Source organism: Equus przewalskii, chromosome 17, assembly GCF_037783145.1.
Source record: "Equus przewalskii isolate Varuska chromosome 17, EquPr2, whole genome shotgun sequence".
NCBI classification, from domain to species: domain Eukaryota; kingdom Metazoa; phylum Chordata; class Mammalia; order Perissodactyla; family Equidae; genus Equus; species Equus przewalskii.
The window spans coordinates 31,154,932-31,169,919 of NC_091847.1; the positions used below are offsets into that span (position 1 = coordinate 31,154,932).

At 42.4% G+C, this 14,988-nt stretch overlaps 1 protein-coding gene across 33 annotated transcripts in view; it reads left to right on the forward strand.

Moving 5' to 3' along the window:
* Positions 1–14,988, forward strand: part of LYPD6B (LY6/PLAUR domain containing 6B) — a 170,573-nt gene that overhangs the window by 107,478 nt on the left and 48,107 nt on the right. For 10 of the 33 annotated variants that reach the window (XM_070581326.1, XM_070581328.1, XM_070581323.1 and 7 more), the window contains one exon: positions 11,804–11,865. The exons of 18 other annotated variants lie outside the window; for them this stretch is intronic. The gene's annotated coding sequence lies outside the window, so the exon portion shown is untranslated. Of the gene's footprint in view, positions 1–6,369; positions 6,450–11,803; positions 11,866–14,988 lie in introns of all 33 variants that reach the window. 5 more of the 33 variants (XM_070581336.1, XM_070581347.1, XM_070581341.1 and 2 more) reach the window with 2 other exon arrangements.

Here is a 14,988-nt window from a genome sequence, read left to right on the forward strand (position 1 = left end):
CCCAAGGCCCCAACACTTACTCTGCTTCCAGGAGCTTTGGGGATAGTTGTGTGGCCCAGAACACTACACATTCAAAACAAAACAAAGAACAAAGCAGAAACCCCACAGTGAAGCAATTTGAGAAAGAGCTTTATCAGTCCAACTACCAGGTTACCTTTGGCTTGTGATAAACACCATAATTCAACTCATTAACCCAGGAGAAGGTGTCTCTGAAGGGCAAGCTATTCTCTCTTGAAAAGCTTTGAGAGGAATTTAAATTAATTCTCATTTGGCAGGAATTTACTTATGTATTGTGATTGCCTCCAGTCAGAGCAAATTGTTGGTTGCTTTAGGGTGACTGAAGAAGCCTTGAGATTGGGTGGAGCTGGCTTGGCTGATTACAGATTTATGCACATGAGCCCGTGTGTGTGTGTGTTTGTGTGTGTACATATTATTATTTTTTCCTAATCAAGTCAGAGATGGTAGTAGTCATGTGTTCTGAGCTGTGGGTAGTTTTGATTCTTCCTCTTTTCTTCAGGATGTTTCAAGATGGCTGCAAGAGCAGACCTCTCTTGATCCACTTATCTGTGCAGTTTCAATGCACAAGAAATGATCAGGGAATATCCGTATGCAAGGCTCCAATCCCTTGCATTCCCTGGAGTGCTCTGCGTTTTCGTTTCTGAACTGGGCAGCTGCATGTGAGAAGTTGATTTAACATGTCAACTCTGGGATACTCCTTCTAAAAGCTTTGCGGAGACTCTTGCTTAGTATTTCTAGACTGTGTTACATCTTCCCAGGGAAAAGAAATGTGTGACTTCACAGTTGGATTTGGACAAATTGGAGGAACTTAGAAAAGAGTCATAAAAGTGATTAAGGGCTGGAGGGAGTGACTGAAAAGAGATTAAAGGAGTGAAATGCGGATCTTGGCCAAGCTACAGGTGTGGGAGGAGCAGAGGGCAAGACACTTAGAAAGTGATAAAATGTTGGGAAAGGAAGGGGTACTGCTTCAAGGCTCTTAACCTCTTTTTGGATCATGGACCCTTTTGCAAATCCACTAATAGCTCTGAACCTCTCCTCAGAAGAAGGTCCAGGCTCACACACTCTTGGTTTGTCTATTTCTTGCTCTTGCTCTTGGCTCCAAACATGTGGGGTGACTATCTGAGTCCAGAACTGCCAGACCTTTTGATTTTCGGGACAAGTTAGAAATACAGATTTTTAATGTAAATTTTTCCGTTTTTTGAAAAACCATATTGGCTAAATTAAATACCTCCCTGGGCCATTATAGCTTCTAGATTGCCATAAAATCTTCATCTTCTTTATTGTCTCTGCCCGCCTTGTTACTTGTTTATCTGTTTGGTTTGGCTCTACTTTTTCAAGCTGAAGGCTTTCCTTAAATATCTGGTGATCCTTGGCTGTAAATTCAGTGTGAATGAGTGGGGCTTTCCTGTAGGGGATGGGTGGTGAATATATATGGATGTTTCTGTGGGGGACTTAGTTTTTCCAGAGAAGTGTTGTCCAGTCTCCCAAGGGAGGGAGGAGTGAGATGGGGTATGGAGGGGGAGAGGGGGGAGAAGGTATGTGTTCCGTAGCTGGATGCTGCTCTGATGGCAGTGGAAGGTCCAGTACGCCGACGATTGCCAATGCCCCACTTTTCAGTTTTACACCTCACCCGCTGCTCCACTATGCCTGATGCCTTTGAATCCAGAGAATCCTCCTGTTAGTTTCTCCAAAGGATGAAGCCCTAGTCTTCTGTTGGGTTAGATGCCATGCTGGAGCTGGAGAGAGGCTCTGGAGGTCTAAATTGGTCTGTCTGCTTTTAAATAATCTCTGTTTTCAACCTCAGATCCACCCCTGCCCTCTTGCTACGTGGTGTCTTTGGGTGCTGAACCCTCAGGGAGTCCACAGAACAAGTTCATTTGCTTCTTGTTGGTTTCCTACTTGGCAAGCTGTTGGCGGGGCAAAGAATATCCTAAGCTGTTAGTTACCATTTGCCCTTCTGCTTTCTATTTTCCAAAATCTCTCTTCTGCAGTTGGCTCCTTCTAGTTCTCTTTATTTTAGTAAAGGAAAATTGAATAGTGTTAACTAACATTTTTTTAGTGGGAATCTGGGAAGGGAAGGACAGAAATGTGTATTATCGGTCTGCCATTTTTAACAGGACATCCTCCTGTTTCCTGATCCAGTTCCCTCTTATTTCTTCAGGACTGTATTCATCTTTATTTTCTCATCTTTTCACAGTTTATTTACCACTGGTTTCTTTCTCACATTCTACAGAGTCAAATCTCAAGTTCTAAACACTAAAATAATTATCCCTCAATGATTCTTTTTGACCTCAAGTTTGAACACTAAAGAGTAGCTTAACATTGGTGCTTTGGGTATTTTTTTTAAGGAAGATTAGCCCTGAGCTAACATCTGCCACCAATCCTCCTCTTTTTGCTGAGGAAGATTGTCCCTGAGCTAATATCTGTGCCCATCTTCCTCTATTTTATATTTGGGACACCTGCCACAGCATGGCTTAACAAGCAGTGCATAGAACCGCACCCAGGATCTGAACCTGCGAGCCCAAGATTGCCAAAGCAGAGCTCGAAAGTTAACTGCTACACCACTGGCCAGCCTCTGCTTTGGGTATTTTTAACTCATGTCACACTCTGACTTCTCCCCCTGTGATTGCTACTATTCTTTGAAAGGTCACTGATTCGCCAATTTAATGTTCTCTCTCAGTCCTCCTCTTCAGTCCCATGCTTTGATCACTGTGAATTCTTGACCTTTGATCCTTCCTGTGGCTTCCTGATCCCAAGCTGCCCGTCTGCTTCTGGCCAATCCTCAGTTTTGCGAGCTTGCTCCTCTTCGGCTGCTCTCCCCTAAATATATGCACCCCCTAAGGGCCTGCCCTAGGCTCACTTCTGAAGCAAACATATCCATTTCCATGTGCACAACTGGTACCTTTATGTAGGGACTCCTGGATCTGCATCGTGGGCCCCCACCTTCTCCCTTGATCTAGTCCAGCATGTATAAATGCCTCTTGGAGATACTTACACAGGGTCCTGCAGAAACCTCAAATTCACACAACTAAAACTAAATCAATTTTACCTCCTGTAGCCTGTTCTTCCTCCTGTGTTTTCCATTTTTGTTAATGGTGTCACTGTCCTCTAGTTCCTTCAAGTTAAAATCCTTAGGGCCATTTCTTAGCTACTACTTTTTCTCGCCCCAGAATCTAGTTAGTTACAAAGTCCTGTTGCTTTGATGCACACAGGGCCTCAGAATCTGTTCCTTGTCTTTCTTTTCCCTGATCACTGCCCTTGCTTAGGACCACATCACCTCTTGCTTGAATTATCGCAAAATGTTCTTACCGCTCTTCCTACCTGTACTTTATCTTCTCTCTAACTCATCTTCTACACCAATGACTCCCAAATGCAGATCTAGCAACATCGAAATGAATTTTAAAATGGGATTTTAAAAAACTGCATATTTCTGGATACCTCCACTCAGTGATTGTGATTAATTAGATCTGAGTGGGATGCAGGAATCTGAATTTTTAAAGATGCTTCACAGTGAGTAAAGCAAATTTAGAACAATATTTACCAAATGTGTCATTTATATCATTTTAATACAAAAAAGCAATGCCATGTAGTTTTTATGGATATATGCATATATCTGTATATTTCTTTCTCTGTATAAACATGGACTAGAAGGATACTCACTGAGGGGAGGTATTATTTCTGGGGAAGAGAATAAAAGGGAGTCCAAGGACAGGTATGGTTCATTCCTCTTAAAAATTTTAAACCCCAAATGGCAAAACATCAACATGATTTTATTATGAATGGAGAATTGTTATATTGTTATTTGTATTTTCTCTCTACATTAAGCAATTTGGAAAGTCTCCAGATGATTCTGATGCATACCCAGGTTTAAGTTCTGCAATACCATGTAAGTGATCACCTGAAAATGCAATGTGACCACATCACACCTGTCTGAAGGTCTTCCATGACTCCCGTCTCCTTCAGACTCAATTTCAAGTTCCTTGGCATGGCATTTGAGATGCTTTCACTTAGCTCTGTGTCTTTTGCAGATGGTGTTTCTTCCTTATTTAATTCTCTTTCCTGACTCCCCACCTTTTGCTCATCAGAATATTCTTTATCCTTCCAGATCTATCTTAAGTTCTACCTTTCTAGGAAACTTGCACCCCTTTCAAAAGCTTCCTTTTCTGTGCTCACCAAAGAATTTTATTTAAACTTATCACACTTACAATATTATGATATGGGTCATTGTTATTCACTTTTCTACTTATCCCATCCTCCTCTGGCCCCAAATGTAAGCTGCTTGAAGGCAAGGACTATATTATTCACTTACTCAATGTATCTTTTATTGATCAAATATTTCTGAGTACATGTTCTATGTAAGGCACTGTGCTGGATTATGGGAGAGATGTGTATCAGGAAAGCAGATTTTGTCATGAGGTTTATGACAAGTGCTCAAGTCTCTAAGGGGAGGAGAGAACAAGAATGCCTTATCTGTCTGCCAGGCTGTGAAATTTTAAAAGGAGGATGAATCCAGTGTGATTGATGAAACTGGACAAAGACTTATGGATGAGCTGTCTTTTGAATTGGGCTGTTCTGTGTAATATACTGACAAGGGGACATAGTCAAGATAGAATCTTGTTGAATTGATGAATAAATCCCAGGCAGAGGGACCTGAAAGTCTTGGAGGCCTTTGAGGATCTATTTAAGAATAGTCAATAATTTACTTTGACCGAAGCCTGGACCAAGTGGAGGGGAGCAGTGGAAAATAAGATTGGGAGAGGGTTTGGGACTCATTTTAATGGACCCAGACGCCAGGCTAGACAGAGACTGGGCTTCATTTGCTTAGATGCCACTGAAAGTTTGTGGACAGGATGGCGTGATCGGGCTCTGTTTAAAGCAGCAGCATGTGGTATGGTCAGTAAAGGAGACTGGCCGAGCAGGTAGGAAGAAGTCATGACCTGCTCTGAGACAGATGATCCAAGCTGGGGACAGGGTGGTCAGGCAGCAGGCATGGAAAAGAGGGGACAGGCATGAGCACTTTGGGAGGGGAGAATTGATTTAACAGTAACTTCATTACTGTGTATTGTGGAGCTGATTGCTTTGGGGAGCAAGTGAGTGAGAGCCCTTGAAGACAACTCAGAGAGTTCAGCCTGCATCCTGACTAGGAAATAAGTCTATTAACATGAAGAAGAGCACTAGGGAGAGGATGGGGTTTTGTGGTAAAGATGATGTGTTCTGATTTCCGATATTGTAGTGGATTGAATAGTATCCCCCAAACTACATATATCTGAGTCCTAACCCCCAGTACCTGTGAATGTGACCTTATTTAGAAATAGGGTCTTTGCAGACGTAATTAAGCTAAGGATCTCGGGATGGGCTCATGTTGGATTTAGGGTGAGCCTTAGATCCAATGACTGGTGTTCTTATAAGAGAAAGGAGAGGGAGATTTGACACAGAGACACAGGGGGAAGAGCATGTGAAGACGAGGCAGAGAATAGAGCTATGTAGCTACAAGCCAAGAAACACCAAGGATTGCCAGCAGCCACCAGAAACTAGGAGGAGACAGGCATGGAACAGATTCTCTCAGACCCTCCCTAGGGCATCAGCTCTGCTGAGACCTTGATTTCGGACTTCTGGCCTTCAGAACTGTGACAGAAGAAATGTCTATTATGTTAAGCCACTAAATTTGTGGTGATTTGTTACAACAGTCCTAGGAAACATTCAGACATGCTCAGATTTTAAAACAGAGGACAAGAATTTACCAACCTTGAAGCTCCATCTGTAACTTTGTTTTGTATGATCCGCTGCATTCACAATGGACACTCACTGTGAAGATCCTGTTGCTGATGTTTGGTGAGGGGGTGGGGCGAGGGTGAGGAGGGAGCTGTGCTGCTGATTAGATGAGGCAGGTGGAGTGGATTTGCTTCCCTACAGGGAAAACTATTTCAAAAGCAAGAAACAACCAGTAATTGAACCTTTACTGAGTTTCTGTTTTGTGTCCAACACTATGCTAGGCACCGAAAGGGATGTAAAAAGATTCCATACGGATTCTTGAGGTACTCACAACTCAATAATTGAAACAAAACCACTAGCAAGGCTAGTATGTAATCAATTGGTAAGAGGTATAAGGAAGATTGAACTGGATAAGAAACCTTAGTTTTTTTGTTTATTAATTGGATACTTGAATTTTTTCAGATTTCATCACTGAGGTTCAGATTCTGTGACAAAGTCACTCAACAGCGTATGTCCTGTGATTCCATTAAGGTCGAATTACCCCTTGGCTTGAGGCAGTATGTGCACTGATTTAACAGCAGAGCCCTGGAGTTTGTAGGCTGAGAACTCATCCTTTTTTTTTTCTAACTTCCTTGCTAGGAGAATGCTGTGCAGCCCGCGGAATCAGCAGGGGTTGGAAGCACAGTCACCCTCCGGTAACGGGAACTGAATAAATTCAAGTACTGTCTTATCTAAATGGTTTGACAAGTTCCCTTTTGCCTGGCTAATTGCATCAGTCTGCTCTCCTTTTTCTTCCACGGGCTGGGACTTGGCAGGCGTGAGTGTTAGCAGTCCCCTGCTGCTGGAATGTGCCCTGGACAAGAACACCCAGCCCGTCACTGCAGCAGAGAGAGGACCCAGGGGCCTTGTTTACTGACCCCAGGGGTGCTTGAGGGCATTACTTCTAATAATCAGAGATTTCACATTTGCTTCTGGATACTTCTAGGCAAAGCCATGCTAAGCTTATATTGCCTTTGGGGAGGTGGCCTGAGCAAGACTGAAGAGCTTGAGGAGACTAATGAAACTGTGGCATCAGGAGAAGCTAAATGATCCCTTGTGCTACCACTGTCACTTGTGACTTACCTCCAATAGTCCTTCTTGTTATGGTCCCCCTCTGAATCCAGCACAGTCCCCTTTAAGCTGTAGCATCTGGAGCCAGACCTAATGCCCACCTATGCTATGGGCCAAACATTATCTATGGAGAGTGTAGAAATTAAAGTATGGTGTTCATGGCTCCCAGTACTAAGAAAGGACTGATAGTGTCAGCTCTCCTGTATGAACTTTTCCAGTGAAGGAGAAAGTAATTACTTAGGAATCAAGTCTTGAGGCCACTGGGAGTCCTTTCATCCCTGATAATCTCTTGCTGTGGACTTGCTTCTGTCATGTGCAAGGCACATTCCAATTCTTCCTTAATTGCATCTGGCAAAAGGAAGAGAGGGAACTGAGGTTGGTTAAGGCACCTGAACCAGTCCTGGGTATTGAGGCAAGAGAAATGAGGACACAGTTTCTGGGAACAGTATCCTAAAGATGCTGTTTGCAGGGTGACTTCTAGTTAGCACAGAGCATTTGGGAAAGGCAGAGAAAGTTCCTACAGTGTGGAGGTCAGTGGCCTTGAGGCAAGCAGTGGTCCCCTGTTTTGGAGTAGGGGTTGTCAGGGTATTTGAGGTATTCCTGCTTGTCATTTTCTTTGGATTTAGAGATTACTCTGGCTGGGGATAAGGAAATGAATGAAGCCCTTGAGAAGGGCAGGAGAGTGTCCCTGTGAGTTTTACAGACTCCTCCATGGGAATCCTGGCATTCAGAGGAGGAAGAAAAAGGGAAGGGGCGTTAGTTATCTAGGGCTGCCATAACAAATACCACTGACGACGTAGTTTAAACAACAGAAATTTATTTTCTCACAGTTCCAGAGGCTTGAAGTCTGAGATTAAGATGTTGGCAGGGTTGATTTCTTCTGAGGTCTCTCTCCTTGGCTTGCAGACGGCTGTCTTCTTCCCGTGTCTTCACATGGTCTTCCTTTTGTACATATCTGTGTCCAAATTTGCTCTTAGAAGAACAGCAATCATATTGGACTAGGGTCCACCCGGAGGACCTCATCTTAATTTAATCACCCCTTTAAGACCCTGTCTCTAAATACTGTCACATACTGAGGTTCTGGGAGTTAGGACATCAACATATGAATTTTGGAGGGAAAAGGACATAATTCAGCCCATTACAAAAGGGAATCGGCATTCTACCAAGTTCCAGTTTAATCTTATGACTACTGATGAACCCTGATTCCCTTGTTGGGCTTTTTATCTTTGAGAATGGATCCAGGCCATGGGAAATTTTTTGAGGTGGTGTGTGTTCTTTAGAAAGGCTTGAATGTACTTACAACTTGGAGGGTCGAAATGATTGTCACAGATAAAATTTTAGTATTCAAGGTAAGCTCCTCATCTGCTTCCAGAATGTTCATTACTGATGCCCCGAGAAGAAGGGTTGAGTAATTACTTAGGACAGAGAACTGAGTGCCTTCTAATTCGGGAGTTTCCTGATTAGGCTAATTAGAGATCCTTTGTATTGGCATCCTAGTTTCAGCCTGTTGAAGGCTGGCTTTTACAACCCATGGAAGGGTCTCCTTTTTCAGAGGCAATGAATTCTTTACCTATATACTAAGAAGAACAATCTTAAGAGCCCTCATTTTGTTTTTAGCTAAAAAAAACTCTTTCTCTCAAAGTCAGCCTTAAAAAACATACAGGAATAACTGAAGGCTGAATTCTTTATAATTTTCTAAAACAGCTTTTGTGTTTAAATGACGTGTTCCCAGATAACCGAGTGCGGAAGCAGTGAATGAACTTCAGCTCAGCCGAGTGCTAACAATCTGGGATGACAGCACATCCTCCCAGCTGAGAAGTTTATGCTGAGCAAAGTGCCCTGAATCCTCTATGGCTCTTGCTTTTGCTCGCGATTCCCTTGCCAGTGTGCAAAAATCATTGTATTTTGTTAACTTCCTGCAGACGTCTTTTGATGACTCACACTGGGCCACTTTTGTGAATTCAGGTGTGCAGTGGGCTCCCTCCTCTCTGCCATCTGCTCTTTTATAAACTCTGAACGTGAAAACCGGAGTGGAGTGCAGCTTCTTGCCTTACCTTTCAGCTATTAAACTGTCTTGCTGGGGAGGAGCTGTGTTCTTCTTAGGACCCACGTTTCCATGCAGAAGACTGGTTACCTTATTTGTATGCCCTGGAAATGAAAAACTTATGGATGGCAAGCAGGTTAGGGGAAGAAGTGCTTTTCTGGTTGATTTCCTCAGAATGTTTTATCTGCAGAGATAGAAAGCAGTGCTTCACGGAACTGCAGTTTCTCTGACTTCTTGACATCAGCTGTTTTGACAGAAGCTTGTTATCACTGGTCAGGGGTCTAGAATGACACGTTGTGAGCTTCAGGCACCGTGACATGAAGAGTTACAGTGTACGCTGGCCACATAGTGGGGATATTCTCGTCTCACTCCAGCTTTAAGTATGAAGAACATTAATTAAGATTGTCAGGGAGATTTGCCTAACCCTCAGGGAAGAAAAACTATTTAACAGACTTTTGTTTTCTGGCTGCTGCTACTGATTCTGAAACTAAGATTTATGCAATTAATTGGTTCCTTGTGGAGTAGCTCTTCTGCCTCTTATACAGTGTTCTTAGGATAAAGTTAATATTTTAAGAATAAAACTTTTCACATTGTGAATATTCAATAATTACTTGTTGAATTAGTCATGTAAAACTTGATTCCAGGATAAACAAAATGTGGTATATACTTGCAATGGAATAGTTCTCAGCTGTAAAAAAGGGTTGGAATTCTGAGACGTGCTACAACATGGATGGCCCTTGAAAACATTATGCTAAGTGAAATACAGACACAAAAGGACAAATATTGTATGATTCCCCTTATATGAGGCACCTTGAATAGGCGAACTCATAGAGACAGAAAGTAGAACAGTGGTTTCCAGGGCCTGGGGGAAGGGGGTATTGGGGCCTTACTGTTCAGTGGGTACAGAGATTCTATTTGGGGTGATGCAGAAGTTCTGGAAATGGATAGTGGTGATGGTTGTACGACATTGTGTGTGTACTAAATGCCACTGAAGTGCACACTTAAAAATGGTTAAAATGGTAAATTTTATGTATATTTTAGCATAATAAAATTTTTTTTAGTTGATTCCATTGTAGGAAAGGACTTCTAAAAATGCAAAAATGTAAAAATTAAACCTCGTATTTCTTAGACATATATTACCTGAGCTTGTAAACCTGACTGAGGGCGTTTTTTTGTGGATCTGCCCCTAATCAGCGATAGAGGAAACCTTTACTCCAGGCTGTTGCCAGAGACCACAGCCTTAGACGTTTGTAGCCTGATTCCTACGCAGCTTTTGTTGGGTGAAATAATATTTCTAGGAAATATCACAAAGGAGATAAGTCTATTAATTCTTCCAGAAATTCTAATTTTTATCCCTGGATCAAGCCAGATGATCAGATTGCTGTGTGCTTGTCCTCCTTTTTGGCCTTGTTAAATGACTTCAGTGAATTGTGCTTTGGCATCATAGCTCGCCTTGAGGTATACAGTAAGAAGCATTATAGGGGATTGCCTATTGTATATACTTAGAGGCACTGTTAATTAATTGCTTTTCTTCTGACCCTCCAGGATGGAACATAAAGGACCAATTCTGGGGTAAATTTAAGAATTTACCCAAAGGAGGGAAGGTTAATACCTTGGTAGAAATTTCTTGATGACAAGAAAAAGCTAACACTCTTGAGAACTGTGTACATTGTATTTTATCTGAGAGTCAGTGTGATTATCTTATGTCTGTTTTCTTCTTTGCTTTGGCCACTAGGATGCTCAGAACCTAATTTATGAGCCACATCAAGTAATAGTTTAGTACTTTACAACATATATTTCTGTGGACTAATTTTTCCTCATGCTTTTCTAGCCTCTTTTTATGTTTTCTTCTTATAAGTTAACTCATCCTTTTTTAACATTAGATGGTACATTAGTGTACACACACACACACTCACACACACACACATAGATTGACTGATTGATTTTAAGGAATTGACTGACATGATTATGGAGGGTGGCAAGTCCAAAATCTGCAGGGGAGTCCAGCAGGCTGGAGACCCAGGGAAGAAATGATGTCACAGTCTTGAGTCTGAAGGCTGTCTAGGGGCAAAAGTCCTTCCTGGGGAGAACCTCAGTCTTTTCTTTTAAGGCCTCAGCTGATTAGATGAGACCCACCCACATTATGGAGGGTCATCTGCTTTACTCAAAGTCTACTGATTTAAATGGTAGTCACATCTAAAAACACCTTTACAGCAATATGTAGACTGGTGTTTGACCAAACAACTGGGTACCATAGACCAGCCAAGTGGATTCAACATGTAAAATTAACCATAATAGATAAGGACGTAAATATATAATAGAATTTCCTTAAAATCAGCCATAATTTTTGTCTTACATTTACTTCTTTGAGTGCATGTAGGGAAAGACTCCATTTCCCTCCCACCTCCTCATCTAGGTTCAAGTCTCATGTTGTCATTATTTCATCAGCTGGTAGGGCTGTCTTCCAAAGCAGGGTTGGTTAAATGGCATAGAGTCCTCATTGTGTGTGGATGTGTTGAATGTGTGAAGGTATGAATGCTCTGACCTGCCAACATACCCTGATGTATGTCAGTGTTCTACAAAGTTCTGCCAGCTTCTTGGTAAACAGCCATTTTTGTGGAGGGACGTGATGAGGTGTATGATTTCACCAATTATTACCATTCCCAATTAGACGGGGCCCAGGTGTGTGTTAATAAAACGTTAGCTCACTCTCTCTGTAAACTGAACAGCCCAACCTGACTTGATTCCAGGGAATTCATGCATTTGATACTGTTCAATTGATTACATTGCTGCTGTTCTCTTCTGAAAGGCCTTCAAACAGCCGGAGACCTGTTTTTTTTGTTAGAAAACATTCCAGTTGTTCAGGAATGTAACTCATCGTCCACAATAGCTCTTACCTCATCTTTTCGTCTTTGCTAGGCTGGTTACTTTGTTTGGGCGCAGACCTCTTCACTGTTCAAGAGGGACAGGAGTCTGGCAAGGTAAGAATCGAAGTCATTAGGGACAGCTCTCAGCTTTTCATTTGGGAGCTCTGGGTTAGATCGTCAGGGGTCCACGTGGACTCCTGAACATCCTGGGACTCTGCTTTTGCCCATCTCCTGGGCAGTTTGCCAGGTTTCCTATCCCATCCTAACCCTTCGCTGCTCACTGCGGTCCTGGGATTTGAAAGCCTGGTTTTGGCTTAAGATACATTTCTGGTGAACCCAAGGACGAAGTCCCCATGCCCTGGGAATGGTTAGTGGATCAAAGATTTCTCTGCTTCCTACATAACATGGTAATTTGGTCTATTAAAAGAGAACCTTCCAGAGTAACCATCCCAGTCACAGTGGGTAGGAATATGTGTGTGTGTGTGCGGAGGGTGATGCTCAAAGGTATCTAGGTCAAGTGAAATATGTTGTTAACTCTACTTAGTAAGTGTGTGCACTGACTATTGAGTATCTGTAATTATAGGACATTTAGATGTTAAGATTAGAAAATATTTCCTGATCTAAAATGAGAGTCGTACTCAGTAGAGAAGAGGCAACAGCATCCATGTAGGCACATTTAAAGTTGTGTATTTACTGATGGTGGCTTTTTACTTCATTCACTTTGCCCTTTTGGTTTTAGTGTGGTGCTTAATACATGGGCTGACCTGGCTCAATTGTTGTACCTGTCTCCATTTTCCCAGTGAAAAACTGACTCTAACGTCTAGTTTTCTGAGGTGAGGCTCCCAAGGCCAAGGAATGTCTTTTTCAGGCTTCAGGGACGTGAGCCTGGTCTGCTGAGTAATCTCCTCCCTGGCGTGGGCCATCGTGGGCCATCGGCTCCCAGCCCAGAGGCCTTCTGCCTCCAAACAGACCTCCCACCTTGCCTCTGATGGGGCGAGAGGGAGAAGACCTCCAAGGGAAGTCTTCTGAGATTGTGAGCTGATGGGGCCAGGGCCATGTTTACCTTCCTGTTTCTTGTCTAAAAAGCAGATAGAATCATTAGCACCCGTGTTTGTTAATGATAATGGTATGTTTCAAGTACAAAGGGGAATTCAGTCGAATATCTACTAAGATGCTTTACTCTTTGCCTTTTTAAAAGGATGACATTGTACTTCCCTAATTAGGCCCAAGAAAACAAGTAGAAATCTGTATATTATCATCACTGTTTCCCTTAGGGCATGTTGGGTGGTGTGGGAGCTGTTCCTCTGCTTAAGAGTCTGCTGTTGGGGGCCCGCCCCGTGACCAAGTGGTTAAGTTCATGTGCTCCATTTCACTGGCCCAGCGTTTCGCTTGTTCAGATCCTGAGCAAGGACCTGGCACTGCTCATCAAGCCATGCTGAGGCAGTGCCCCACGTAGCACAACCAGAAGGAGCTACAACTAGAATATACAACTATGTACTGGGGGACTTTGGAGAGAGTAAGAAAGAAAAAAAAAAGATTGGCAACAGATGTTAGCTCAGGTGCCAATCTTCAAAAAAGAAAAAAAAGACCAGAGTCTGCTGTTAATAAACCAAAGAATATAGAGATCAGAGAAGTGACGGTCCAACATTGAGCTGTATGGAGATCATTGGGTTATCTTCCAAAGCAAGGAAACTTAATGCCTTTTTAGTTATGGTATTCAACACAGTGTTAGGAACATCATCATCATCATAATGGTAACCATAATAATAATGATAACAATGGTAATAAAAATAATACCTCTAATATTAACCATGTCTATTACCACCACCATGACAGCTAACATTTATTGGCTCTTACTTTCTACCAGGCACCAGACTAAGCATTTTATTTGCATTATTCTCTCTCAATCTACACAGCATTCCCTTGAGGAAGGTCCTGTTAATATCAGCCTTTTATAGTCGAGGAAACTGAGGTTTAAAGAGATTAAGTAAGTTGTCGAAAGGTAGACAGCCAAGCCAAAAAGTGGCAGAACAGGGATGAACTGAACAGCACAGACCCGGGCTGCAGCTTCGAGCCACATGCAGGTATTTATGGCTGGCGCACCGGTTGACTTTCACACTTGCCTCTGCCCACGTGCCCTTTGCCCACCACCTACCATTGACATTCTTCTCTCCTGTATTGAGGTAGCCAAAACATTCAAACATATATAAGTGGTTCATGATTTTTAAAGAATGTTTGGCCTATGGAGAACAGCAGAAATAATGAAGACTAAAAATCACCCAGTTTTAAAAGATGCCAACTCGATGGTCACAAACACTTTCTTCTGTTTTGCTGTTGCTTTTCCCCTTGTGTATAGTTGGTTCACATAGTTACTATAAGTCTAAGTTTTGAATTTTAAATTTGACATAGCATTTTCTTGTGGCTTTGCTCTCATCAGCCTATTTTAATGGCTACTGAGCACTCTATTAAGTGTATATGATTAGAGGACCTTTAAGTCTATTCCACAAGAAGTTGTATCCTTCAGTTGCTCCCATGTGACAGGTGCAGAGCTTCTGTCATCACATTGGAAAGCCAATTTCTGTCTGCTGACAGCTGGGTTGAAATTGTGGGGTGTCCGTGCCCCCTCACATTGTGAACATCTTGTATCTTGCAAGGGGTCTCTATGGAGTGCGGCAGGAGTCCTGCTGGCCTGGAGCCCAGGAGACCCAGAATTGACTCTGCATGGAAATTAGCTGCAAGTCCTTGGGTAAATTACTTCATTTTGCCACCTTCATCTGTGGACCACGTACATCTAGTCAGCTCTGAAACTCCATGAAATCAGAAGTTTTCTGAACTCTCCTGATTTAGAACTTGATTAGCGCCAATCAATGCATAATTTGATAGGACTCAGCTGGGTTACTCTGAGCTGCTTCAAGCAGGTAATTTTGATTTTTGAGATGACCAGACCTGTAAGCTCTTGGAAGATGAAATGGCTTAGCTACTTGACGTAATTCTTGCCATCCCCACTTCTGTGTCCCCCACCAACCTTCTCCCATGTTCACACACTCACAGAACAGATAGTATAAAGTATGTGCTCAAGAAATGAGATGAACAAACAAATATATGCATAGACAAATGCTCCTGGCCTCCACCTAAGAACCTTTAGCACTGTGGCTGATCCAACTTATCAAATTAATGGGTAAGATTGTTTCATTTAGATGTGGTGGCTTTGTTTATAACAGGGACTTTAGCTTCAGA